This window comes from Octopus sinensis, linkage group LG7 (assembly GCF_006345805.1).
Source record: "Octopus sinensis linkage group LG7, ASM634580v1, whole genome shotgun sequence".
In the NCBI taxonomy this organism is placed as follows: Eukaryota; Metazoa; Mollusca; class Cephalopoda; order Octopoda; family Octopodidae; genus Octopus; species Octopus sinensis.
The window spans coordinates 105,736,869-105,763,753 of NC_043003.1; the positions used below are offsets into that span (position 1 = coordinate 105,736,869).

Below are 26,885 nucleotides of genomic sequence, written 5' to 3' on the forward strand. Positions count from 1 at the left end.
CTGTGTGGTAAGTAGCTTGCTTACTAACCACATGATTCCAGGTTCAGTCCCACTGCGTGACACCTTGGGCAAGTGTATTCTGCTATAGCCTCGGACCGACCAAAGCTTTATGAGTGGATTTGGTAGACAGAAACTGAAAGAAGCCCGTCGTATACATATATATATATATGTGTGTGTTTGTGTGTCTGTGTTTGTCCCCCCAACATTGCTTGACAACCGATGCTGGTGTGTCTACGTCCCCGTAACTTAGCGGTTCGGCAACAGAGACTGATAGAATAAGTACTAGGCTTACAAAGAATAAGTCCTGGGGTCGATTTGCTCGACTAAAAGCGGTGCTCCAGTATGGCCATAGTCAAATGACTGAAACAAGTAAAAGAGTTAAAGAGTATAGGTAAAGAAAACCGAAATGCAGATTGCAAGTTCATAATTAAACACCTCACATACAATGACCCGTATGTCACCTTCCTTTGAGATATAATGTTATATATAACTAGCAGTATCGCCCGGCGTTGCTCAGGTTTGTAAGGGAAATAACTATAAAGCATTTTTAGAGAGTTATAGCAAAAAAATGATGGTAAATTTTTTTTGAGAGTTAAAAAAGGTGGAGTTGCGTCCCCTAGACAGTTTGTGTTTCTGATTCTCGACCCCATGTCGAATTTATCGATTTTTTTTCAGAACTGGGGGAACTTTTCAAAATTTTCGCTGCGTTAGTTTTGAATTATGACATTGGGCTATGTGTGTGTCAAGTTTCATCAGAATCGGTTGAAAGCCGTGGTCAGGGTGAGGGTACAAGCAAACAGACACACAGACAAACTGCCGTTTATATAGAGAGAGATTACCATTGTGACATAATTTACACATATTTAATCAATAATCAATTATCAGTATTAATACAACAAAATTAAAATTCTCCCAACCTTTTAGAGTTACGTACCTTCCTACACTATCATTATTTTCTATAAATATTGTCTATTTTGGGCAAATTCTTAAGTTACTAAGAAGTGAGTTAGCTTCCAATCTTGAGCTGGATTATAAGAAACCATACCATTATTTTTTTTTTTTCCTCTGGTTAAACCAAATCAAAAGTTGCTTTCGCTAAATGTTTTAATATCTTCAGAGTTATGCCCCTTATAATGTGTTTTTTATAATGCTCAGCAGTTTTACAAAATTAGATTAGAAAATTGGACAAAACAGAGCACAATTGAAAAAATTAAAAAGAAAGAGAGAAAAGAGTATTATTAAAATATATACTATTCTTAAAATTGTTTTTTTTTCTGAGATTTTTCCATGACGTTAAGTTTCCTAACTTGATTTAATTATAAAAATTAATAGTAGTCCCCACCCACTTTTTGAAAAAATTTTTAAACTCTGCCTCTTTTTGCTGGGAAAGGCGAAATTGTAACCTCAGGGCCTATTTGTACAGTGAGGTTCAGTCTGTATTAACCTACCTGCCCGTATACCTGCCTATTTGTGTGTGTGTTATGAGACGCTCGTTTGTAGACTCAGATGTGGATGTACAATTGAGAAACTCGCTTCCCAACCATCATCTCCCTTCTAAGACATTCAACCTTTTTCAGCACCAAAATGTTTCCGACTGTCGTTCAGTGTGTGTGTGCATTCAACATTTCTGGTGAAATCTCGAGAGTATTTTTGTCGTATCATCAAGGAGTGGCTGTGTGGTAAGTAGCTTGCTAACCAACCACATGGTTCCAGGTTCAGTCCCAGTGCGTGGCATCTTGGGCAAATGTCTTCTGCTATAGCCCCGGGCCGACCAATGCCTTGTGAGTGGATTTGGTAGACGGAAACTGAAAGAAGCCTGTCGTATATATGTGTGTGTTTGTGTGTCTGTGTTTGTCCCCTAGCATTGCTTGACAACCGATGCTGGTGTGTTTACGTCCCCATCACTTAGCGGTTTGGCAAAAGAGACCGATGAATAAGTACTGGGCTTACAAAGAATAAGTCCCAGGGTCGATTTGCTTGACTAAAGATGGTGCTCCAGCATGGCTGCAGTCAAATGACTGAAACAAGTAAAAGAGAGTAATGATTGAACCATCATAGATACAAAGCTTAGTGGACAGTTCAGATCCCTGACTCACCTGACTTGTTTCTCCAGAACCCCTAACACAAGTGAAGCCTTCTTTAGTTAATTTCCCAATCTGGGGACCTTACCTACAAGTAAAGCTGCTAAGATACACAAAATGCATTACATCAAGCCTGTTCCCTTGAGCAAGTATATTTGATTCCAATTAGGTTTCTCTTAGAGCAGGTGAAATCTCACCTTAGCTTTCTAATTCTCTAGAAAAAGTTATTTTCTGAATATGTTATTCCGAGTGAGCCACGAGATCACATCCACCAGACATACAACAAATTGTAAATAACATTTATACAAGTCTTTGACTTAGCTTTGGAACGATTCAGTTTAACTATTATGATTGAGGATAAAGATGTTGAGTCTGCAGTCTTTGAAATAATGAAAAAATATAACTACTGCCATGTTGATGGAAACCAAAGTTGTTGCAGGTATATCCTCCTGCTTAAAACCATCCTCCATTGAAATCAATCCCAGCATCATTCGAAGTGAAATTGGCCTTCATATCAGTGTGTAATTAGTTGAACAAACAAATCGACAAATTATTACAAACCTCAACTTGCCTAACATTCTTTATTTGGTGTCTAAAGTCCAAAGATGTACTCTGCTGGTGAAGTTGTCTTACATAAATTTTCGTTATTATGTGTAGACATATAATGGTTTCAAATTTTGGCACAACGCCAGCAATTTCAGAGGAGGGAGAAAATCGATTACATCAACCTCAATACTCGATTGTTACTTATTTTATCGACCTTGAAAGGATGAAAGGCAAAATCGACCTTGGCAAAATACGGACTCAGAACATAAAGACGGCTATGATAACACTAAGCATTTTGCCCAGCGTGCTAATAATTCTGCCAAAAATTCATGTAAAACAACCTCACTATTAGACTATATATGGGGTATAAGGTCTAATGGTTTTAAGCACCTAATACTGTATATAAACTGCTTCTCTAACTAATTTAACACATTTGGTTGCTACTTCTATGATGGCAACATCTGTCAATAATCTATTAATGTTACATATAAAGGTCTCCGAGGATTTGACAATGCCTTCTGATTAATTTACATTATATAACTACTAATCATTCTCTGTTAATGAAATGTATGTAAGCTGACGTAACTAAATATCTTATAAGCAATCTCTCGTGTTGCGTTTTGTTTTCTACATGTATGCAGTGACGTGGACATATTTACAAAGTCAGAAAACAGCACAGCTCCCATGACTTTAGGAAACATTTTTTCACGCTGAGAGTTGCTGAAGCATGGAACAAACTGCCGGCATCAGTTGTTAGTGGTCGGAGCACTGCATCCTTCAAGACTTCCATGCTTTCTGAGATTCGCCAACACTACACCTGATTTTCTCCCCTCCATACACACACAAGCTTGTATCTGACTCATACACTGTTCACTTCCCAGATATTTGTACATTACTGCATATGCTTTATATGCACTTTTGACAAGTTGTGGTGCACCTGAGCACTGTATACAATAATTTCATTATTATTATTATATCAATCCTTTTCGCAGTCATCTCCTACTGTTGTTAAAGTAATATTTACACTTTTCCAGTATCCTCCGCTTGATGTCATAATGTGCAGCATTTCTCTTCAATGTCCGTATATCTCGTTAGAGATGTAACATTTTTCCTGCCATAGATGTTAAATTACGAGAACTTGTGGTTGTTGAGTCTTTAAGAAACCTTCTGTCATGCCCACATCTTTTGCACATCCATCGTTTCATATGGATCCTTTGATACCCCTTCCGCCTCGTACACAAGGGTTTCTGTATTGCGATGGCCGTTAAGTGGACATGCGGTGTTACATCTGCACGAGCAGCCTGTCCCTGTTTCTGGCTTGGGTCTACATACTATTTCTTTCAGCCTTTCTGATGACAGCCAGGGTCATTGTAACTCCGGTAAGAAACCGATTTGTAAAGTGGCTGGCATGAGAGCATAACATTGTATTTTATTAATATACGAGCAGTATTGCCCGGCGTTGCTCAGGTTTGTTTTGACCCTTTAGAATTGGAATTTTTGAAAAATAAAAATTTTGCATTATGTAGCTTGTTATTCTCTTTAAGTGAACGTTTTGCTGTTGAAATACACTGAAAAATAGCGACACAGCAGTCAAAAAATCGTTAAAAAATAGGGATTTTCATAGAAAAAAGCACCTTTTTGATGTAAATAATTTTTGGTGTTAATATGGTTCGATTTGAATTTTTTCTTCTATGGAAGGAAGAGCAAGCCTTCTTCTATCATACTCTCAATTTTGGTCAATTTACGCTGCAGGGTCTCGGAGGAGATAGTGTTAGTTGAAGGCTACCAAACCTGCCACACACAGACAACTTCAGCTTTATATATAGAGAGATTTTTCAGTCATAAATAAGAACCAACACATAGGATCAGCTAATGGTAACAGCCAATAGGTTTATCAACACTGAAGAAATGTAATAAAATACTCATTGCTGAATCTCTTTTTAGTTATTTTATACTGTTAGTCTGTTATTTCAGAAAGTCAAATGACATTGTCAAATTTTTTTTACATTTTATGAATCAATAATTTTTATCTTTTAAATTAAAACTAAAAGAGGTTACACCTAACAAATACAATCCTGTGTATAGAAGTCTTTTGTAGAATTAGTGTGAACTATTTTCTCTGAACTGAGAATTAATACCAAAATGCCTCTAGTTCATTGTCTGGAGTGTGTACAATATGAATAAGCATTCTAATTAAACTTGGATTAATAAGCTTATTTAAATCTTGATAAAGACCACAGCTGATGGAAATGTAGCAGAAGAAATATTTGTAAGGAATAAAATACAAAATTCAAAATAAGAATAACATATGTTTACTGTAGTGATAGATGAAAAATAACGAAAACAATGTGTAAAAAATGTTAATTTTAAAATGCAATGGAAAAGAATAGATTTTCCTGATGATACAAAGAGAAACAAAAAACATATCACTTTATCTGATATTCCTAACGTAGTCATACAAGAGAGAAGCTTTATCAGTACGATATCTGTGGTGAATCAATAAGTTACTTACCTACAGACAAATACAGTCATACAGAAAAGAAACCATATCAACGTTATATATTTGTAGTAAATCATTATCTTAAAATGTCGACTCAACTAAACACATGCATTCAAACAAGACAGAAGCCATATCACTGCGAGATGTGGTGAGCTATCCTCTGTAAGTTAAATCGTAATTGTACACAAATGTATTTGTACAGGAGAGAAATTATTTCACTGTGATATCTGTGGCAAATCAATTTCTCCAAAACCTATCATGAGTATGATGTTATCTGCGAATCAGAAGTGTTAGTTTGCTCGCCATTGATGTTCACCTATTCAATTAATGACCATTTCTAGTCATGCAGAGAAGAGCTTTGGAGAAATGGTATCTCCGTGTTTGACGTCCTTTTCATTTGGAACTCTTACGAGTGGTGACAGCAAAGCTAAACTGGTGGTGCATCTGGGGTTTGCATCTCTGAGCAGTTTGCTGTATTGCACCTCGACTCATTGCATTTTTACTGCATTCATTTTGACGCTATCGGAAGCCTTTTCGTAGTTGATGAAAGCAATGCACAGTGGCAGCTTGCCTTCTTTTTAGCTCATTGTATAAGCTGTTGGAGTGAATATGTGATCCATTGCACTATTTTTCTTGTAGAGGTGACACAAGAGGCATAGGGGCTGATAGTTTCTTAGATATTCAGTATTATCTTTTTAGTAATGCAAAATGGTATTCAACTGTTTCGGTCGAAGTGAAGAACAAAGATTTTCCAAGAGCGAGATGGTTGAATAATATCCAGTTTTGGTTTCACTTAGGGACCCAGCTGGAAACTGCAATGATGGTTGTTTCTGATAGGACTCTATTAAGACAGTGCCTGAGGGCTCTAACCCCACAACCCTCCCAGGAACAATGGATGAATGGAGAAAGTTATGAAAAAACAAAGTTAATGTGGGGTAGGAGAACACCAAACTACAATAAACTTTTCTGTGTTTAGAGACCTTGTTCTTTGTTGATGGAGTTTAACCATTTACCACAAAATTGATGTACTTTATTTCACTAATAATGTCTAGTCGCACAGTGATAGAGAATTTTAGGAAGAAACAGAGTTAGTTGTGTGACCTTTTTCATTCACTAGCGTAGCTAGTGGGAAGTGGTAGGGGCAGTACTTTTGGGTCTGCTATAAGTAATATGTGTTTTTGTGGGACCCGGGGTGGCAAACGGAAGGACTGCCCCGAGTAGCGAAAAAATTTCCCACGAGAGTTCCGGACCCCAGTAATGAACTCATTTGCATACAGCCAATCAGAGCTCACCTCGACTTTGTTGTCAATTAAACAAACACCCTCTACCAAGTAAACTCAAGATGAAGAACGCTGTTTTAAGTCGACCGATCACCAAGTTAAGCCTGATTTTAGAAGGGGACAAGTAATTAGATTTGCATCCATACCTGTTATCGGATTTTGTTAGGGCCCCATATGGTAAAGATGTGGATGGGGAAATTGTGAGTAGAGGGTGATGTGCTAGCAATCCCCTCCCTTTTCTGCTTTACAAAGTAAACAACAACATAACTACGCAGAGGCAGCCATGGTTGGAAAAAGAACCGGAACAACAAGCATTCTTAAAAGAGAAAAGAAACATGGTCATTCCTTACCCAAGTGACCTTATCTTATCGCCCATCACTTGTTATACGCTCATAAATTAGTTTGATAGTTGAGCTCTGATTGGCTGTATGTAAATGAGTTCATAACTGGGGTCCGGAACTCTCGTGGAGAAAAAGTCGCTCCCGGGGGGCCTCACACTCTAGCTATGCTAGTGTTTTCATTGAATCTTTGTCCCTCCAGCTAATTTCTAAATTTTTCTGTGGCCTCAAGTTGGAAAACACTGCCTTAAATTAGATCCTAACGCAGTAGTTCTCAATCTTTTGGACATCGAGTCACACTGGAGAACAAGTAAAAAAATTACCAGCACTTCTTTGCATGAAAAGTTTAGAAACAACCAGGTTGTGAGGTTAAAAATATACCGAAAAATGTGTCTGTTTCATTAATCACACTTGTGAGAACAGAATTTTGAATAACACGTTTTGCAGGTATGATTAAAATGCATATTCTAGCGTCCCTAGAAACTCGTTGCGGCGCACACTTTGAGAACCAAAACCAAAAATATTGGATAATGTAATATTAGACATTTCAGATGCTTGAACGTTTCATGATAGGTTTGTTCAATAAGGACTGACCTAGAACTAAACAGCAGTCGTACGACCTGCTAGAAATGGTAGCTAATCTCGTAGATCACACAGCTTAACAGTTTTAAATAAGAAAATAATGCAGTAGGCATTGTACTCCAACATACCCTTAAAAAACGGGATGATCAAAACAACAAAGTCTGTTCATAGTTGACCTAGGGCTAAATATATTTCTTTACTGCCCACAAGGGGCTAAACATAGAGGGGACAAACAAGGACAGACAAAGGGATTAAGTTGATTACATCAACCCCAGTGCGTAACTGGTACTTAATTTATCGACCCCGAAAGGATGAAAGGCAAAGTCGACCTCGGCGGAATTTGAACTCAGAACGTAACGACAGACGAAATACCTATTTCTTTCTTTATTACCTACAAGGGGCTAAACACAGAGGGGACAAACAAGGACAGACATATGTATTAAGTCGATTACATCAACCCCAGTGCGTAACTGGTACTTAATTTATCGACCCCGAAAGGATGAAAGGCTTCTGCCAGCTCGCCGCCTAGGGCTAAATAGCAAGATTTAACTTTTCCTACTTACAAACAAGAAAATCGTTCTCAAAATATGAGTGTGTGCGTGTGTGTATATATATATATATATATATGGATCTTTTCCTTTTGATCCTATATATATATATATATGTATGTGTATATATATATATATATATATATATACACACACACACACACACATAATAATAATAACCACAGCAATAAGAAATCAATGTGTATGTATGTGTGTGTGAGAGTGAAAGAGATGTTTATTTTTAAACCGAATTTTAGAATTCTTGTGCATAAAGAAAGTGGTTATAATTTCAATTGAACTCGGGGGAATCACGAGATGGGAAACGGTGACGGTGGATGTCATTTAGCCGAGGGGCGAGCATTTACACCTCCTCACTAACATAAACAGAAACTACAAGCATAATAGGTACTACTTGAGAACAGTGGTCCCGGTGCGCGCACTCGCGTAGTCGCGCATCCGTGCTAGCTAGTCGTGACTAGTCGATCCTACAACGACTAATAAAACACAAAATAAATAATTTTTTTACACAAAGTAATTTTTGTTAAACAAAGCAAATAAAACACAGAAACACAAAGTAAATAATTTATTAAACAAAGTGCTCCAGCATGGCCACAGCTCGTGAGCTGAAACTAGATAAAATAAATAAAATAAAAAACACAAAGTAAGGATCGACTAGTCACGACTAGCTAGCGCGGATGCTCGAGTACGCGAGTGCGCGCACCGGGACCGCTGTTCTCAAGTAGCACCGCATAAGAAAAAAAAAACTCAGCATATAAATAAGAAGCGCAGACGGCGACGATGAAAGACGACGAAGACAAAAGTTGGATGGAAGAAGGGAAAAAAGGATGTTTCCTATTGAGTTATTGCCCCCTGGTTTGTATTGTGTTGTTGTGCCGGTAGATGGCGAAATAAAGCGGTTGACAGCCTCAGCTGCCGAACGCCGTCGGTTAATGTCTGATGAGACGAGGATGATGTGATCATGTGTTGACCGCGTATTTCAGTTTACCCTCACAAAAGGAGCATCATCAGACGACAGCACAACATAGATACACCACACACACACATATAGAGATCTACATCAATGGATTTCGATTGCTGGTGAGTAGAAATTTCTCAAGATATTCGCGTCGAGGTAAACAAACCATTGTTGGTTTCCCATCCTCTCAGATTCTGGGCGAAAATATCGAAGGAACATCACTTAATTTCGCTGTTAATGTCGGTATAGGGCAGAGGAGGAGAAGTGTTTGTAATTATGGAAGTCTCTAAGTGTAGCTGCAGTAATTAGTTCCACATGTGGAATGTATTGTGGAAATTATAAACATTTTATTGATGTAGAGTCTGTAGTTTTATGGTGATGCGATTTGCCAGATCATAAAAGACTTTAACTTCAATGAAAGGCGTCTACAAGACGTGCTCAAGGTTGTACATCTGTTCCGTGATGACCAACTTGTTATTTCTCCTGAAACAATGTATTTCACTACATATTTTGGCGATCTTTCGTCTCTAGTAGACCTTTCCGTCGATTACACAACATACTGTCTGTCTCCCACATCCCATCAAACACACACACACACACACATGTACATCAATGCTTCCCATGCACGGTAACTTCAAAAGAACTTCCTTCGTCATACAATCGCTTTCTCCTAGTCTCTTTCGCTCTCATTACTTCAAAAGTTCCCGCAAGCCCATATGTAAAAAAAAAAAAAAAATTTTTACGGAAATCGACGGAAAGGTCTACTCGAGACGAAAGATTGCCCGTTTTTTTTTTTGTTTGTTTTTGTGGTGGGGAGGATGAATATTGTTGTTGCCCAGCTTTGGTTAAAATCCGAATTCGAATAAACATCGAACCATTCTTTTGTGTTTGGTAGTAAATATGTATAATTAAATGACAACAACCGACTTCGGCTCTCCTTCCGCGACAATCATTTATTAATTTAGTTTGCTGCAACATATTAAGGCTTGAATTACTCATTTACACGAAACATACACGTGTGTATACTTGTGTGTGTGCATACATGGTTACTGAGACGGGAGGAGTTCTTTATTATACTAATCTGGGGCTAAGCTCACATATACACAATCCCCATGTGTTGAGTATGTTCTAAAATCTATCCTGTTTTTTTTTTTATTTACAACGTTCCTTTCCCATTTCCTCTTTATTTATTTATTTCTGTATGTGTGTGTATATATATTTATACATACGTGCACACACACAGAAAGAGAGAGAGAACTAAAGGAGTAAACATCGATCACAGTTTTCACTGATTTTTCAAAACAGGAAGTGACCTGTGAGAAATGTCAAACACTCATCAGGAGTGTGAGTGGGGGGGGGGCCTTGAGTTGTTGCTCGAAATACTAGAAAAAAAACCAAAACAAAACAATCTCCCTTAAATCACACTCTACAGTCCAAAACTGGGAAGGACATGTTGAGTAAACTTAGTCGTAGGTTTATTGTTTGAAGATTAATCGGGATGTTTATGGTCGAAATACTCAATCGGAGTGGGCACGACTGGAACATGTTTGGTCTTGATTCTGCCTTATAATACCGCTAATATACTCTTACTCTTTTACTTGTTTCAGTCATTTGACTGTGGCCATGCTGGAGCACCGCCTTTAGTCGAGCAAATCGACCCCAGGAATTATTCTTTGGAAGCCTAGTACTTATTCTGTTGGTCTCTTTTGCCGAACCGCTAAGTTACGGGGATGTGAACACACCAGCATCAATTGTCAAGCGAGGTTGGGTGGGGAGACAAACACAGACACACAAACATATACACACACACACATACATATATATATATATACACATACGAAGGGCTTCTTTCAGTTTCCGTCTACCAAATCCACTCACAAGGCTTTTACAAAAAAAAAAGAAATTTTGCTATCTTGCTAGATTTTTTTTGATTGACTTCCATACTAAGATATTAATCCAATTCAGAACAAAGCAAAAGCATTCATATATCTTTTGGTAGTGGATGGTTGAATTGGCAGAGCAAAATAACTTGTGGAACCAGAGCTTGGTTCTCAGTTCCTCCTGTTTATTATAGATCTCCTGGCCATAGCAGAAGAATTTAAGACTGGTTACCTTTGGGAACCACTATATGTTAATGACTCTGTTCTTATAGCAGAATCTGTAGTAGAATTAAAACAGAAATTGCTGGTGTGGAAACAAAACCTGGAATCAAAGACCTCATCCAAATGTGGGGCCTTGTGTCAGTGTTAGAAATCCTTATTATTAATAGTAGTGGAGTGGAAGAAACTGTAGAATACTGGATTAAATGCCTAGCAATATTTAATTCTGTTCATTTGTGTTCTCATATTGACTTTACTTGTTATCCATTTGAGATTGGTAGAAGTACCAGATAAATTCTGGGATAAATTATCAAGACATCTCCACCCTCACTACTTCATACATATCTCTGGTTTTGTATAGGTGCAAGTGTGGCTCTATGGTTAAGAAGCTTGCCTCCCAACCATGTGATTTCAAGTTCTGTCCCACCGCACAGCAACTTGGGAAAGTGCTTTTTATAGTATTGAGTCAACCAAAGCATTGTGAGTGGATTTGGTAGAAGGAAACTGAAAGAAGCTTGTCACATATTTGTGTGTGTGTGTATGTGTGTGCCCTGGACTAGACATCATGTAATGGTTGTAAATGAGCATCATCATCATCATCATGCTAGTGAGGTTGTTTGTTTCCAATCTTCCATGGTAAAATATGTCTGACCATAGGGAAATATTATTACTTTGCTTGGAAACAGTTAAGGGTTGGCAACAAGAAGGGCATCCAGCCATAGAGAATCTTCTTCTACAAATTCTGTCTGACTCATGCAAGCATGGAAAAGTGATTGTTAAATGATGATGTAACCAATGTAAGGATTATCTTTTCATCCATGTGAAGTCAACAAAATAAGTCTCAATCGATTGAACCACCTTCAAAATATTCAGCTTTGTTAGACATCATCATTATCCTTATTACATCTATTATCATTATTATTTATTATTATTAATATCACTGAGATGTATCCAGTGTTGTTGTGAGAGATTTCTTTTCATCTCTCTTCCTCTTTTCTATTGTTATATATTCTCTCAGTATCTTGATGTATCTGTTGTTGCTAAGATAGCTAATTGACTTCTAGCAATCATCAACTTGATGATTGCTAAATGACTTTCAATTTATTGTTAATTCTGAGTGCTACTGTTGCTTGAGTAAACTTCAAATATATGAAGAGTAAAGACTATGCTAATTGTCAATAAATGCTTTCAGTGGTTATTGTGATATCCTTACTCCATAATAACCATTTTGGTGGGAGTGTAAGCAGGTGGGTAGATAATACTATCAATGAAATATTAAAACAGGTTGTTAAGGTGGGCTTCTTTCATTTCCTTTTCTCGTTTTTTTTTTTCCTGTCTTGCAAGTTATTGGTGGCCTCACTAGTACCAGTGGCATGAGAAAAGCAACCAGTACACTGTGTATGGCGGTTGGTGTTAGGGAAAGCATCCAGCTGTAGAAACCATGCCAAAGCTGACACAGGCGCTTGATGCAACCCTGCTCACCAGATCCTGTCGAATCATCCAGTCCATGCCAGCATGGAAAATGGATGTTGAATGATGATGATGAGGAGGAGGAGGAGGAGGATAAGAATGATAATGAAAAGTAACTAAAAAAAATGAATACAAAGTAATTGGACAGTTGTTATTCCAATGTTCATGAGCCTAACAATGGAGATGTTTTATTGTTATTCAACAAGTTATTATTAACAGTAGTCATGATATTCATCTTCTAAATGTTAAGAAGGTATTTAGATATTTATGTTATGTGTCATCATCATCATTTTCTGTCTGATTGTGTGGGTTGGATGATGGTCTCCAATACAGTGTCTCACTGCTTGTTTGCAGTCCTTTGTTATCTTCTTTTGTGAGACCCATCCTCCAAAGACCATCTTCACACGGCTGTGGGAATGTAGTCTTTCTTTGCAAACTACATCTGATTCTGCTCCTACCCATTTCTTGTCCCCTTCTCATCTGTGCCCTTTGGTTCTTGAGCACTAACACCACACATCAAGCAGAGCATAATTCTGTGACTGATTCAGCATTGAGAAGTAAGTTATTGCCATACAGAAGCTACCAGGGACATCCAGTTTAAACTCTTCTGTTTGGATAACTGTAATATAAATAAGCATAATGGACCCCTATCTGTTGGCTAAATTACTCATTGAACTCATTACTAATTCTCATCTTAACGAGAGTGTCAGTGTATGTCGCTTGTATGACTCTCACAAGCCATATATAGACATGCTGCCATTTCATTGTCTATTGTAGCATTGCTTTTATTTCTATATCTGTAAGGTTCAGGTGTGGCTGTGTGGTAAGGTGTTTGCTTCCCAACCACATGGTTCCAGGTTCAGTCCCACTGCATGACACCTTGCACAAGTGTCTTCCAACATAGCCTCAAGCAGACCAAAGCTTTGTGAGCGGATTTGGTAAACGGAAACTGAAAGAAGCCTGTCATATATATATGTGTATGTGTGTTTGTCCTCCACCACTACTTGACAACTGGTGTTGGCATGTATATGTCCCCGTAACTTAGCAGTTCGACAAAAGGGGTCTGACAGAATAAGTACCAGGCTTTAAAAAGATAGTAAGAAGTGTCGGGGTTGATGTGTTCAGCTAAACCTCTTCAAGGTGGTGCCCTGTGTCAGACTGATGCCCCATTCAAGGGGAATGTTATGTTCTCAGCCACTTATACACCATAGAAACTGGGCAACTGGCCCCTTGAGCCTTAGGACTTAATATCCAGGGATTTATGATGATGATTTGGTGCCCAGTGACCTTCTCAGCTTGTTTGTCTCCAGATTTACAATTGCACAACTAAGAAGGATTATTTTGACCCTTCTTCTGGCCCCTCATTTGTTGCCTTCATGTCTGATGTAATTGAAGGTATCGAATAAGATGAGAAAAACATTAAATATAAACAAATGCAGTTGTAGGTGTGGCTGTTAAGAAGTTCATTTCCCAATAACATGGTTCTGGGTTCAGTCCCATCGTGCAGCACCTTGGGCAAGTGTCTTCTACCTTAACCCTGAGTTGGAATATATCTTGTGAATAAATTTGGTGGATGGAAACTGTGTGGAAGCCTGTCATGTGTGTGTGTGTGTACAACTTTGTATTTGTCCCCCATCCCCAACCATACTTGACAACTAGTATTGGTTTGTTTACATCCCTGTAACTTAGTGGTTTGGCAAAAGGGACCAATAGATTATATACCAGACTTAAACTAAATATTGGGAGTGATTTGTTTGATTAAACCCTTTAAGGCAGTATCCCACCATGGGATTATACAATAGACTTAACTGTAAGGATTTCAAGTCTCATTGACCTTTCTAATTTTGGGCATCTGTTTTCCTGGGGGGCTCTGCAGATTAAAATAACTTATAAAGAGTTATTGAAGAATTTCTTCCTCAGTTCATCATTCTAACTTAAATAGTTAAAAGTAATGAAGTGCAAGGCTGAATGTAAATACAATGAATGACAGCATTTAAAATCATTAAAAAAGGTGAAAAAAGTTTAACAATCTAATTTGTCTAAAAATGTAATTTGCTACAATTTTAGTTCTGTTCCCAGAATGGCATTTTGTATAGTTGCTTTTGTGTTTCTATATTGTAGCTTTGAAATTAGTTGTCATTATTCACTTAAACTGTTTTGTATAATGTTGATTACAATGTTTTTGGGTTTTTTTGTTTCATTCTGATTCTTCTATTTTAATATTATGTGGATATCTATCATTTTGATATTCTATCTTTTTTTCCTTCTTTTTTTCTTCTATTTTTTTTTCTAATCTAATTCGCAAAACAAATCGAGGAAATTTGAACAGATAACCTGTCACCTAGACTGGTAGTAAATTACATTGCTGTAAGCTCAGTCAAATAATTGTTTCTAATTCAGGCACAAGGCCATCAGTTTTAAACTATTTGATTATACCTGGCTGGTATTTTTATTTTATTGACTCTAGATGGATGAAAAACAAAATTTGACCATGGCGGGATTTAAACTCAAAATGTAAATTGTTGGGACAATATCTCAAAGCATTTTTTCCAAAAGCTCTAATGCACATTCACTAATGTTTCATTACCACAATGCATCCATGCTAGTGGAGCACTAAGAGCACCATCCAAGCATGACCGTTGCCAGAGCGGCTAACTGGCGTTTTTGCCGGTGGCACGTAAAAAGCACCATTCGAGCTTGATCGTTACCAGCGTCACCTTACTGGTACTTGTGCCGGTGTGCAGGTGACACGTAAAAAAAACCATGATGTTCCGTGACCGTTACCAGTACTGCCTGACTGGTCCTCATGCCAGTGACACGTAAAAGCACCCACTACACTCTCGGAGTGGTTGGCGTTAGGAAGGGCATCCAGCTGTAGAAACTCTGCCAAATCAAGATTGGAGCCTGGTGCAGCCTTCTGGCTCGCCAACCCACAGTCAAACCGTCCAACCCATGCTAGCATGGAAAGCGGACGTTAAATGATGATGATGATGAATGCAGCTTATGAAAATATACATACACGGGCAAGGCTGTGTGACTAAGGAGTTCACTTTGGAACCATGTGAACAGGGGTTTGATTCCACTGTGTCAATGCTGTCATCTAAGCATCCTCTACTTTAGCTATGGGTCGACAAATACTTTATGGGTGAAATTGGTAGATGGAAACTCTGTGTGTGTGTGTGTGTACAAGTTTGTGTAAGTGTGTTTGTATTTCCCTTCTTCTTCACATGTGTTTGCTGGTTGGAAACAAATGCCTCCCCATTCACAAAAAAACTGTCATTTGCTTGATGTCCACCATGAAAGCATGTTTGCTCTACTTGAGATGTTTGGTGATCTTTGTGTGTTTTCAGTCATCCGTTTAACCATGTCGAGGTTGTTTGTTGCTCAAAGGACTGGGTGGGTGGGTGGGAATTATTACCTACATGGAAACAGATGAAGTTGAAATCAGGGAAAGCATGTGAGTGTAGGAAACTTTACCACAATATAGTGTCATCTGATCAATGCAAGTATGTCATCATCATCCTCATCATTTAATGTCCACTTCCATGTTGGCATGGGTTGGATGGTTTTACAGGAGCTGGCAAACCAGAGGACTGTGCCAAGCTCCACTGTTTTGGTATGGTCGTTACTATTGGATGCCCTTCCTAATGCCAACCACTTTGCAAGGTAGACTGGGTGTATTTATGTGGGACCAGCACCAGTGAGGTCTGTTTTGGCATGGTTTCATTTATGAAAATATATGCCACAGACAAAAATTCCTCCAGAAAAATATGGTCTTGGGTAAATGATAAATCATTGGTTTTGTAAAGTCAAGTTTCTCTCTGCTATTTCACATTGCAATTTGTCATCATTTTCTTTGAGTTAAACTTGTATTGCAACTGAACAGTGGTCTCCTACCACTAATAACTATAATTGTTGGGTTTTGTTGAGAGTTAAGTACTTGTTGAGTTGTTTTTGTGGACAAATGAGGAAATGGAAAAAGAAACAGTGGGTGGGGGGAGTGATAAGTTTTGACAATACTATGACAAACATTATCGACTAAGTTAAGGATATTAAGTAAAGGGGTGGATGAAGGTAGGGAGAGAAATAGTAAGATATGACCATAACCCCTGAGAATTTATGAACAACTTGTGATAAATACAGGAGATTAAAGTATCAGTTAAAAGTATAGATGAGTGAAACATATTCTGATACATAACAAAATCAAATCATAATCAAATGGAAATTGTAGTTGTGGCTGATGCCAGTGCCACCTGACTGGCTCCCGTGCTGGTGGCACATAATAAGCACCATTCATGCGTAGATCACTGCCAGTGCCGCCTGACTGGCTCCCTGTGCCAGTGGCACGTAATAAGCACCATTCATGTGTGAGTCGTTGCCAGTGCCGCCCGACTGGTTCCCTGTACCGGTGGCACATAATAAGCACCATTCATGTGTGAGTCGTTGCCAGTACCGCCTGACTGGCTCCCTGTGCCGGTGGCACGTAAAAAGCACCATCCGAATGTAGTCAATACAAGCTCCCCACTCCACTGGCTCCTGTGCCGGTAGCATGTAAAAAGCTCCATCCGAACATGGCCGATGCCAATGCCACCTGACTGGCTCGCACACCGGTGGCACATAAAAAGCATCCACTACACTCTCGGAGTGGTTGGCGTTAGCAAGGGCATCCAGCTGTAGAAACCTTACCAGATAAGATTGGAGCCCAGAGCAGCCTCCTAGTTTGCTAGTCCTCAGTCAAACCAGGAAAACGGATGTAAAACGATGCAGATGATGATGATGATGATGAACAAATATACCAAGTAATGCAAAACTGAACATGACAGGGTCTACGCTTCTTAAATGGTCACTATACCAATAATAAACATACACATTGTTCAGTTTTATTGCTTTTATTATTATTAGTCAATTGGTTAAGCATTTAATCAGTTAAGTCATCAATTGTTTGATTGGTCATTCAGTCAGTCAATCAATTAGCTAGTTTGTCAAATTCCTTTCATAGCCTGGTCTGTCTCAGACCCGAAGCTGACCTGAATGGCAACAAAAAGACTTTGACAAACCTAGCTGGCTGAGTGACTGACCAAACGATTAATTAAACAAGTGATGAGTTAATTGGTTAAATGATTAACCAATTGACTAACAATAAAGAAGTGAAATAGAACTCACACATATGTTTATAACTGTTACAATGACCCACCCAAGATATAACAAAATCTGTTTCAATACATAAGTTCACATCAAGAATCTTGCAAACCAAATATAGTTTCAGGCATAGCTGTGTGATAAAAAGTCTGATTCCCAACCACATGGTTCTGGGTTCAGTCCCACTGCATGGCACCTTAGGCAAGTGTCTTCTACTCTAGCCTCAGGTCAACCAAACCCTTGTGAGTGGATTTGATAGATGGAAACTAAAAGAAGCCTGTTGTGTATATATATATGTGTGTGTGTGTGTGATTGTTTTCCCCCCACCACCACCAGACAACTAGTGTTTGAGTGTTTACATTCCTGTAACTTAACAGTTCAGCAATAGATACTGATAGAATAAGTACCAGGCTTAAAAAATAAGTCCTGGGGTTGTGTGTTCAGCTAATATTCTTCAAGGTGGTGCCCCAGCATGGCCACAGTGTAATGACTGAAAGAAGTAGATAATAAAGGATAAAGACAAAAATGATGTCTATGGTACTCTTGAAATTATCCTCTGCTAAATGAGGCAACTTAGTAATAGAAGGTCCTCACTTCTCTTTTTAACCAAATAAAATGTGATGGGTCTGCATTTGTTTTGTTTCTTTGTGAGTGCATCACCTTTGCTTGCAGTCCACCATGAAAGCATGTTTGCTCTACTTGAGATGTTTGGTGATCTTTGTGTGTTTTCAGTCATCCGTTTAACCATGTCGAGATTGTTTGTTGCTCAAAGGACTGGGTGGGTGGGTGGGAATTATTACCTACATGGAAACAGATGAAGTTGAAATCAGGGAAAGCATGTGAGTGTAGGAAACTTTTCCACAATATATTGTCATCTGATCAATGCAAGCATGTCATCATCATCCTCATCATTTAATGTCCACTTCCATGTTGGCATGGGTTGGATGGTTTTACAGGAGCTGGCAAACCAGAGGACTGTGCCAAGCTCCACTAAATAGCAAATATACCTGTATTTGGCAAATGTACCTGAATCTGAGTAGTGGCTTCTTTTGGTGAATTGTGGAAAAACATTGATTGATATTACTTCCTTAACTCCTTGCAGATTTTGAGGTTTAATGTAAGCTTTTGGGTTTGTGGTGTTAAATAGAGCACAAGAGGGCCCCTGTGTTATCCACCCACTACAAAAATTGAACTCAAGACATATAACAACATTATGACACTACTGCTTTACCTCAATCAGTTCAGCTCTCCTTGATATTATACCAAAATACATCAAAACAGAAACAGGTCCTATAAAATTCAAAAGTTCTCTGGACAATTTTCTCCAAAATAACCCGAACCAACCTCCTTCATCCGGTTATGTCTCCAACAATAATAACTCTTTGCTAGAGTGGGCCATGATGTCCCATATGTGATTGAGGTGTGAATCACGATCTAAAAGACTTCACCAGGTGGTGCTATTAAGTTTTAGACATGGCCTGAAACCTGTCAAAGTTATCTAAGCTATCGCATTTTTGCATTCAGCTTGTAAGATTTTTGTGTATGTGTGTGTGTGTGTACCACCACTTGACAACCGGTGTTGGTTTGTTTACACTCCCGTAAATTAGCTGTTCGGTTACTGGGGTTAGGGGTCGATTTATTCAACTACACTCCAATGTGGTGCCCCAGTATGGCCGCAGTCGAATGACTGAAACAAGTAAAAATGTAATTAAAAAAAGAAAGTAAATTGCACATAGGCGCAGGAGTGGCTGTGTGGTAAGTAGCTTGCTAACCAACCACATGGTTCTGGGTTCAGTCCCACTGCGTGGCATTTTGGGCAAGTGTCTTCTGCTATAGCCCCGGACCGACCAATGCCTTGTGAGTGGATTTGGTAGATGGAAACTGAAAGAAGCCTGTCGTATATATGTATGTATATATATATATATATATGGATGTGTGTGTTTGTGTCTGTGTTTGTCCCTCTAGCATTGCTTGACAACCGATGCTGGTGTGTTTACGTCCCCGTCACTTAGCGGTTCGGCAAAAAAGAGACCGATAGAATAAGTACTGGGCTTACAAAAGAATAAGTCCCGGGGTCGAGTTGCTCGACTAAAAGGCGGTGCTCCAGCATGGCCACAATCAAATGACTGAAACAAGTAAAAGAGTATGTGTGTGTGTGTATCTTGAAATTTCCCTATCCATATTCAACATGTAGAATTCTTTTCCTTTTGGGTTAAAACGTTTTGAAATGTATCGTTACGACTCTCTCCCCTTATTCTCCCACTCCCCCTCCTCCTCCTCCTCCTCTTGTCGTTTTTTGTCTTTTAACGTCGCCTCCTCCCCACTCGACTCTTGTCTTCTCTTTCATGCTGTCCTTGTTTTGTTCTCTTTTACTACTTGACTGACAACTTAATGTCTCCCACCTCATTCCCTCTCATTTCTGCCTAACAATAACAAGCCCTGATCTTTCCCATTCCCTCTGGCTTTGTTGAGGTTTATTGTCTTCGTTTCTTTCACTTTTACCTCGCGCCATTTCTTGCCTTCGTTTCAAAATTATTAAAAGAAAAAAGAAAAGAAATATACGAAGAAGGAATTCTACCACCATCTCTTTAAACAACTGTCTCTCTTAGGTTTTGCCCCACTACATATATATTGTTACGTCTATATATACATTATAGTTGTATTGTTTGGATGTGTACTATGTGTTATGTGAGTGTATATATGTACTGTGTATATGTGTATGTGTGTGTTATTTAGTCTCAAATCAATACTGATCGAGTAAGCGTAGCCGTATTTCATCTACCGCTACGTTCTGAGTTCAAATCCCGCCGACGACGATTTTGCCTTTCATCCTTTCGGGGTCGATAAATTAAGTACCAGTTACGCACTGGAGTCGATGTAATCGACTTAGTCCGTTTGTCTGTCCTAGTTTGTACCCTCTGTGTCTGGCCCCTTGTGAGTAATAAAGAAACTAATACTGGTCGAGTAAACCGGTGACCAAAAGCGTTCCAGATGTGGCCATTTCGTCTTTTTCTCTTTTGTGTCTATATCGCCTTTTCTATGACTGTGGGTGATAATTCGAAAGATTTGGCTGCCATTTCTAGCATGTGAAGCAACCATATAAAACTTCATCTATACTTGTTATGGTTTGGCCCAAACAGTTTGAGATTATGATGACTTCAAAAATAGAATAAAGATTTCAATTTCCTCTCTTCTTTTTGTCTCTATGCCTACCGCTTTCTGGTTTTGTTTTCAAACTATCAACTAACAGTGCTCAGTAGTGACTGCTTTGCTAAGCAACTTACATATGTATTAATCATACCAGAGATTAAAAACATATTTTAGTCTCTTAACACTACTTAAAATTTTATTTTTATGTGAAATATTTTAGATGGAAATGCACTTTGGAAAGCTTTGTAAAATGATGAAAAAGTTTAATAAAATAAATATATAGGCACAGGAGTGGCTGTGTGGTAAGTAGCTTGCTTACCAACCACATGGTTCCAAGTTCAGTCCCACTGCGTGGCACCTCAGGCAAGTGTCTTCTACTATAGCGTCGGGCCGACCAAAACCTTGTGAGTGGATTTGGTAGACGGAAACTGAAAGAAGCCCATCATATATATGTATGTATGTATGTGTGTCTGTCCTCCAACCGCTTGACAACCGATGCTGGTGTGTTTACATCCCCATAATCTAGCAGTTTGGCAAAGATAAATTAAGTATTAGGCTTACAAAGAATAAGTCCTGGGGTTGATTTCTTCGACTAAAGGCAGCATGGCAGCAGTCAAATGACTGAAACAAGTAAAAGAGTATATAATGAATTAATTTTTGAATGTGTTTAAATTAGAGTAGTAGAAAATAAAAAGAAAATTGTAGTACAAAAACAGGATCATAGTATTTAAAAGTAAACACATAAGACTTCATGTAAAATTTTTTATATATTCTTTTACTTGTTTCAGTCATTTGACTGCGGCCATGCTGGAGCACGGCCTTTAGTCGAGCAAATCGACCCCGGGACTTATTCTTTGTAAGCCCAGTACTTATTCTATCGGTCTCTTTTGCCGATCCGCTAAGTGACGGGGACGTAAACACACCAGCATTGGTTGTCAAGCAATGCTAGGGGGACAAACACAGACACACAAACATATACACACACATACATATACATATATATATATACATAGATACGACAGGCTTCTTTCAGTTTCCGTCTACCAAATCCACTCACAAGGCATTGGTCGGCCCGAGGCTATAGCAGAAGACACTTGCCCAAGATGCCACGCAGTGGGACTGAACCCGGAACCATGTGGTTGGTAGGCAAGCTACTTACCACACAGCCACTCATATGTGCAGTGTAAAAAAAAAATCCAGATACATGTATGATATCAGAAAAATATTAAAAAATCTATAATGATGTCTTAACTGGCTTAATCAAATTCAGAATTGAGTTTTTTAACATGATGGGTCCACTTCTTTCTGCAAGGTAGGACTCTTTGACTCATCATTGAAATTTATCTTTGTTATGTCTTTTCTATAAGTATTTCCATGGTCATTGCTCTGATGAACTTTCTGGTCTAGAAAACCTTGTCAAGGCCTTTAAATGTGTCAGCGCTTCTCTGCTTGTTTCTCTGTTGATCTTCCTGTTACTCATAACTCTTTTTTATTCTAATGACCTCTTTTCTCAAACTGCTGCTCTCTGGAACTCATTACTATCATCTTGTTTTTGTCTAGTCTCTAGTATCCAGTCCTGTAAGCTTTCTGTCAATTGACATCCTTTGAATTTATGGGTGCCTTCTTTTTCTTCTTTGTTGTCCTTTATGCTGCTGTGACCTCAAAACCTGTTTGGGACAAAACTATAAAAAAGAAGAAAAGAATCTAACATAGAGGATAGCAAATTTTTAGAGAAGGATACAGTTGATCACTTTAATCTCTAAACTTGAATAGTAGTTATTTGAGTAACATTTGAAGACTGAAAAACAAGATTTGAACTCAGATTGTAAAGAGACGTAAGTAAATACCACAAGGCATTTTTGTCTATGACTGTACTGGCTCTATCTTTAAAATAACAACAACAATATTTATAACCCTTTCTATTATAGGTACAAGACCTGAAATTTGGGGGTAAGGGCTACATGGATTCCCAGTACACGACTGGTACTCATTTTATCAACTCTGAATGGACGGAAGGCAATGTTGACCTCAGCAGAATTTGAACTCTGCATGGATGAAATGGTACTAAGCGTTTTGTCCGGCATGCTAACGATTCTGCCAGCTTGCCACCTTAATAGTCTTTTCTACTGTAGACACAAAGCCTCACATTTTGGGGTAAGGGAGTAGTCAGTTACATTGACCCCAGGACTCAACTGGTACATACTTTATCAACCCTGGAAAGATGAGAGGCAGAATTTGATCTCAGAACTTGCAGATGAAATGCCTCTAAGCATTTTGCTCAACATGCTAATGATTCTTCCAGCTCGCTACCCATTGCCACCTTGATAATAACAATGGATTCAAATTTTCGTTTAACGTCCGCTTTCCATGCTAGCATGTGTTGGATGATTTTGACTGAGGACTGGCGAACCAGATGGCTGCACCAGGCTCCAATCTTGATCTGGCAGAGTTTCTATAGCTGGATGCCCTTCCTAACGCCAACCACTCTGAGAGTGTAGTGGGTGCTTTTTACGTGCTACCTGCACGTAAAATGCTATTATTTCCAACTTTATTGACTTCAAGTTCTACAGTTAACAAATTACTTAACATTTCTTGAAATTTTTAAATTCTTATGATACAATAGCAAAAAGTAATTAGAGAGTGACAAACCTTTGTGGTTCCCAGTGTATTAGTACCTAAAATGAGAAGTGAATTGATAAAGTACTCACGAGGATTACTCTTTCATTAGACACATGACGCAGTTTTATCTAATCTGTTATCTTATTAGTTAGATTTGTTTCATTGTTAATAGATCAACAGGACAAGTGTTTATAGAAATACTATTAAAGCTTCCACTAGTAATAATGATTTCTTTTGCCTTGACATCAATTATTTTCTTTGTGTTAGAGGAACAGTCATAGATGATTGATTCGTTTCCTGCTCGTTACAAAATTGTTTGAAAAGCAAGAGATTAATGAGTGCACAAGGTCCTGAATGTTGATTCTTGATTGGGAGTCTTAAACTCTCTTCAAGCCCAATATGTAGTGTTGTTTTGATGGTAAAAGTGATGAAATTTAATTATACTTTACACTGCACAACATATTATATAGACACTAGTAGGAACACTGCCCTTCAAGTGGTTTTTTTGTTATACGAGGGTGAGTCAAAAAGTAAAGCCCTTTTGTTTAGGACAGGTATAATTATTACCAACACAGGGACATGTATCATACATCAAAGTGAAGCTGGTCCTCTGTGGATCACATCCCTACTTCTCAACATAGTCACCATTTCTCTCAATAGCAATGTTCCACCTTCGAATGAGAGCATGTATCCCTGCCCTGTAAAATTCTGTTGACTGTTCTTTGAGCCACTTCTTCACTACCTCCACACTCACCAGATTTAGTGCCTTCAGACTATCATCTCTTCACCACCACGAAAGAGGGTTTGAGAGGCAAACATTATTCCAGTAACGAGGGAGTGAAAACTCTAGTGAAGAAGTGGCTCAAAGAACAGTCAACAGAATTTTACGGGGCAGGGATACATGCTCTCATTCGAAGGTGGAACATTGCTATTGAGAGAAACGGTGACTATGTTGAGAAGTAGGGATGTGATCCACAGAGGACCAGCTTCACTTTGATGTATGATACATGTTCCTGTGTTGGTAATTATACCTGTCCTAACTAAAAATGGCAAACTTTTTGACTCACTCCCATAATATATTGAATTGAAAAATTCTGATGTGGAAACAAATAACATGGTATGTATGTTGTGTTATTGTATTGTAATCAATATGTTAAACAAAATAGATGTTTACAATAAACACAAAGTTGATGATGTTGGCAGAGAAATTACTGAAGGCTTTTGTTATTCAAAGGACCATGTTTTACACATTTGTTTATAACTTTAAATACAAAAAATTCTATAATTTTGATTTGATAAATACTTAGAGAATAAAGATTTTCACAAATATTCTCAAAGTAAAAGTTACATACTCATAACTAATTAATAAGTAACTTTCTTTGTTATAGTAGAGGTAAAATTTTAAATATAAGTATTTCCATTAATTTCTTTTTAATGAATTTAAAATTTAAATTGACTTAGCGGTTCGGCAAAAGAGACCGATAGAATAAGTACTAGGCTTACAAAGAATAAGTCCCGGGGTCAATTTGCTCGACTAAAGGCGGTGCTCCAGCATGGCCGCAGTCAAATGGCTGAAACAAGTAAAAGAGTAAAACTAAGAGGTTTGTTTTGGGAAGAGAGTGAAGTTGAAATCTTAATTTAAACTTTACTTGAATTAAATATATATGAAACATTCAAAACCTTGTGAGTGGATTTGGTAGACAGAAACTGAAAAGAAGCTTGTCATATGTGTGTGTGTTTTCCTTCTATTGCTTAATTACAAGTGTTGGTTTGTTTACATCCCAGTAACTTAGTGGATCAGCAAAAGAGACTGTCAGAACATGAGGCTTAAAAACTAAGCATTAGGTTTGGTTTGTTTGACTAAAACTCTTCAAAGCCATGTCCTGTAATGGTTGTAGTCTAATGGCTGAAACAAGTAATAGTTAAAAATCATAAAACACTGCTTTGGCAACATTTTTACCTTTGGTGTTTTTAGTTTTTACCTTACCTTGATGACAAAAACCTTTCACCAAATCACATTGGAAACTAATTTTTCTTAATTTCATCCTTATTGTATAAATGTATAAATACATCAACACATTTGATTTAGTCTTCAGATAGACTATGTATATATATATATATATATATATATACATATATATATATATATATAATATATATATATATATAATATATATATATATATATATTATATATATATATATATATATATATAATTAATAAAAAAAAACAATGAATAAGAAAAAAACGACAATGGTACATTCAAAGTATTAATGAGATGCTCAGAGAAGAAAAGAAAGAGTGGTTGTTTTACGTTTTGAGCAATACACTCCTTTAGAAACAGGAGACATAGAAAAGTCTAAAAGAAAAGGAAGAAGGAGGACAAAAAATCACCAACAGTCCACATGTTACATTTAGGAATGACTGGAAGTAGATGGACAAAGAGAAAGTGCTTCCTGGGACAGGGGAGTGTGAAGAATGGTTGGTATCTGTGTGTATGTGTGGAGGTGTGTGTGTATAAGGTAGCATGTGTGTGTGTGACAGTAACGTGCGTGGTGGTAACTGTGTGTGTGTGGTATTAACTGTTTACATGTGTTTATGTGAGTGATCTGTGTGTTCTGTTAATGTCATAGTGAGAGGTCAGCAGCTATGGTGACAGGTGTATGTATGGGTGGCTGTGTGTTTTTGCACATTTGCTAGATGGGATGGTCAGTACTAGTTGGGGCAGTAGAAGGGTGTTTGAGAGACAGTCTGAAGGGTGTGTGTGGATTTTTTCCTAAACAAAGCTAGAGGCTACTGATGTGTAAAGGTCTAGGAAGAGGGAAAAGAAGGGGTCTATTAATTCATAAGACATCAACTGAGAGACAGCTTAAAGGACTGAATGTTAGAGAGCAGAGGAAAAGAAGATGATAGTAATGAGTTCCAAAGAGCAGAAGTTTGAGGAAAGAAGTTGTTAGAATAAACGGATATATGACTAACAGGAAGATCAACAGAGGAATGATGCGACTGGGAAGAGAAGTGGGTGATGCGCTTAAAAGTTTTGACCGAAGGAATTAGTCCAGAAAGTTCATCAGAGCAATGACCATGGAAATCCTTAGAGCAAAGACACAACAATGATACATTTCAGTGATGAGTCAAAGGGTCCAACATTGTAGAAAGAAGAGGACCCATCATGTTAAAAATTTGAATCTGAATTTTATCAAACCAGTTAAGATAATCAGAGTGGGCACCAGTCCAAAGATGTCAGCAATATTCTATGCAAGGTCAAATGGTGGCCTTATAGAGATAAAAGATACTCCCAGGTGAAAGAAATTTGCAATCACATAAGAGAGATCCAATCTACTTGGCAGCTAATATGGTAATTAATTGAATAATTAGCACAATAAATTACATTCTTTGATGCTTGTTGTCATGTTTTATTAACCTTAGTTCCTGGTTATCAAAGTAAACACTGTGTTTTGTACAAAGGGGACTGTTTATATAGCATTGACACCTTAATCAGTAAATATGGGACTCAAGTAAAGCAGGCCTTAGAAAAATTTAAGAAACAACTCAAA

General features: G+C 38.0%; 1 protein-coding gene across 2 annotated transcripts in view; it reads left to right on the forward strand.

Annotated features, from left to right (window-relative positions):
• The first annotated feature begins 8,759 nt into the window (after window positions 1-8,759).
• Window positions 8,760-26,885, forward strand: part of LOC115214282 (zinc finger and BTB domain-containing protein 24) — a 29,001-nt gene continuing 10,875 nt past the window's right edge. For both annotated transcript variants that reach the window (XM_029783428.2, XM_036505070.1), the window contains exon 1: window positions 8,760-8,973. The gene's annotated coding sequence lies outside the window, so the exon portion shown is untranslated. The remainder of the gene's footprint in view (window positions 8,974-26,885) is intronic.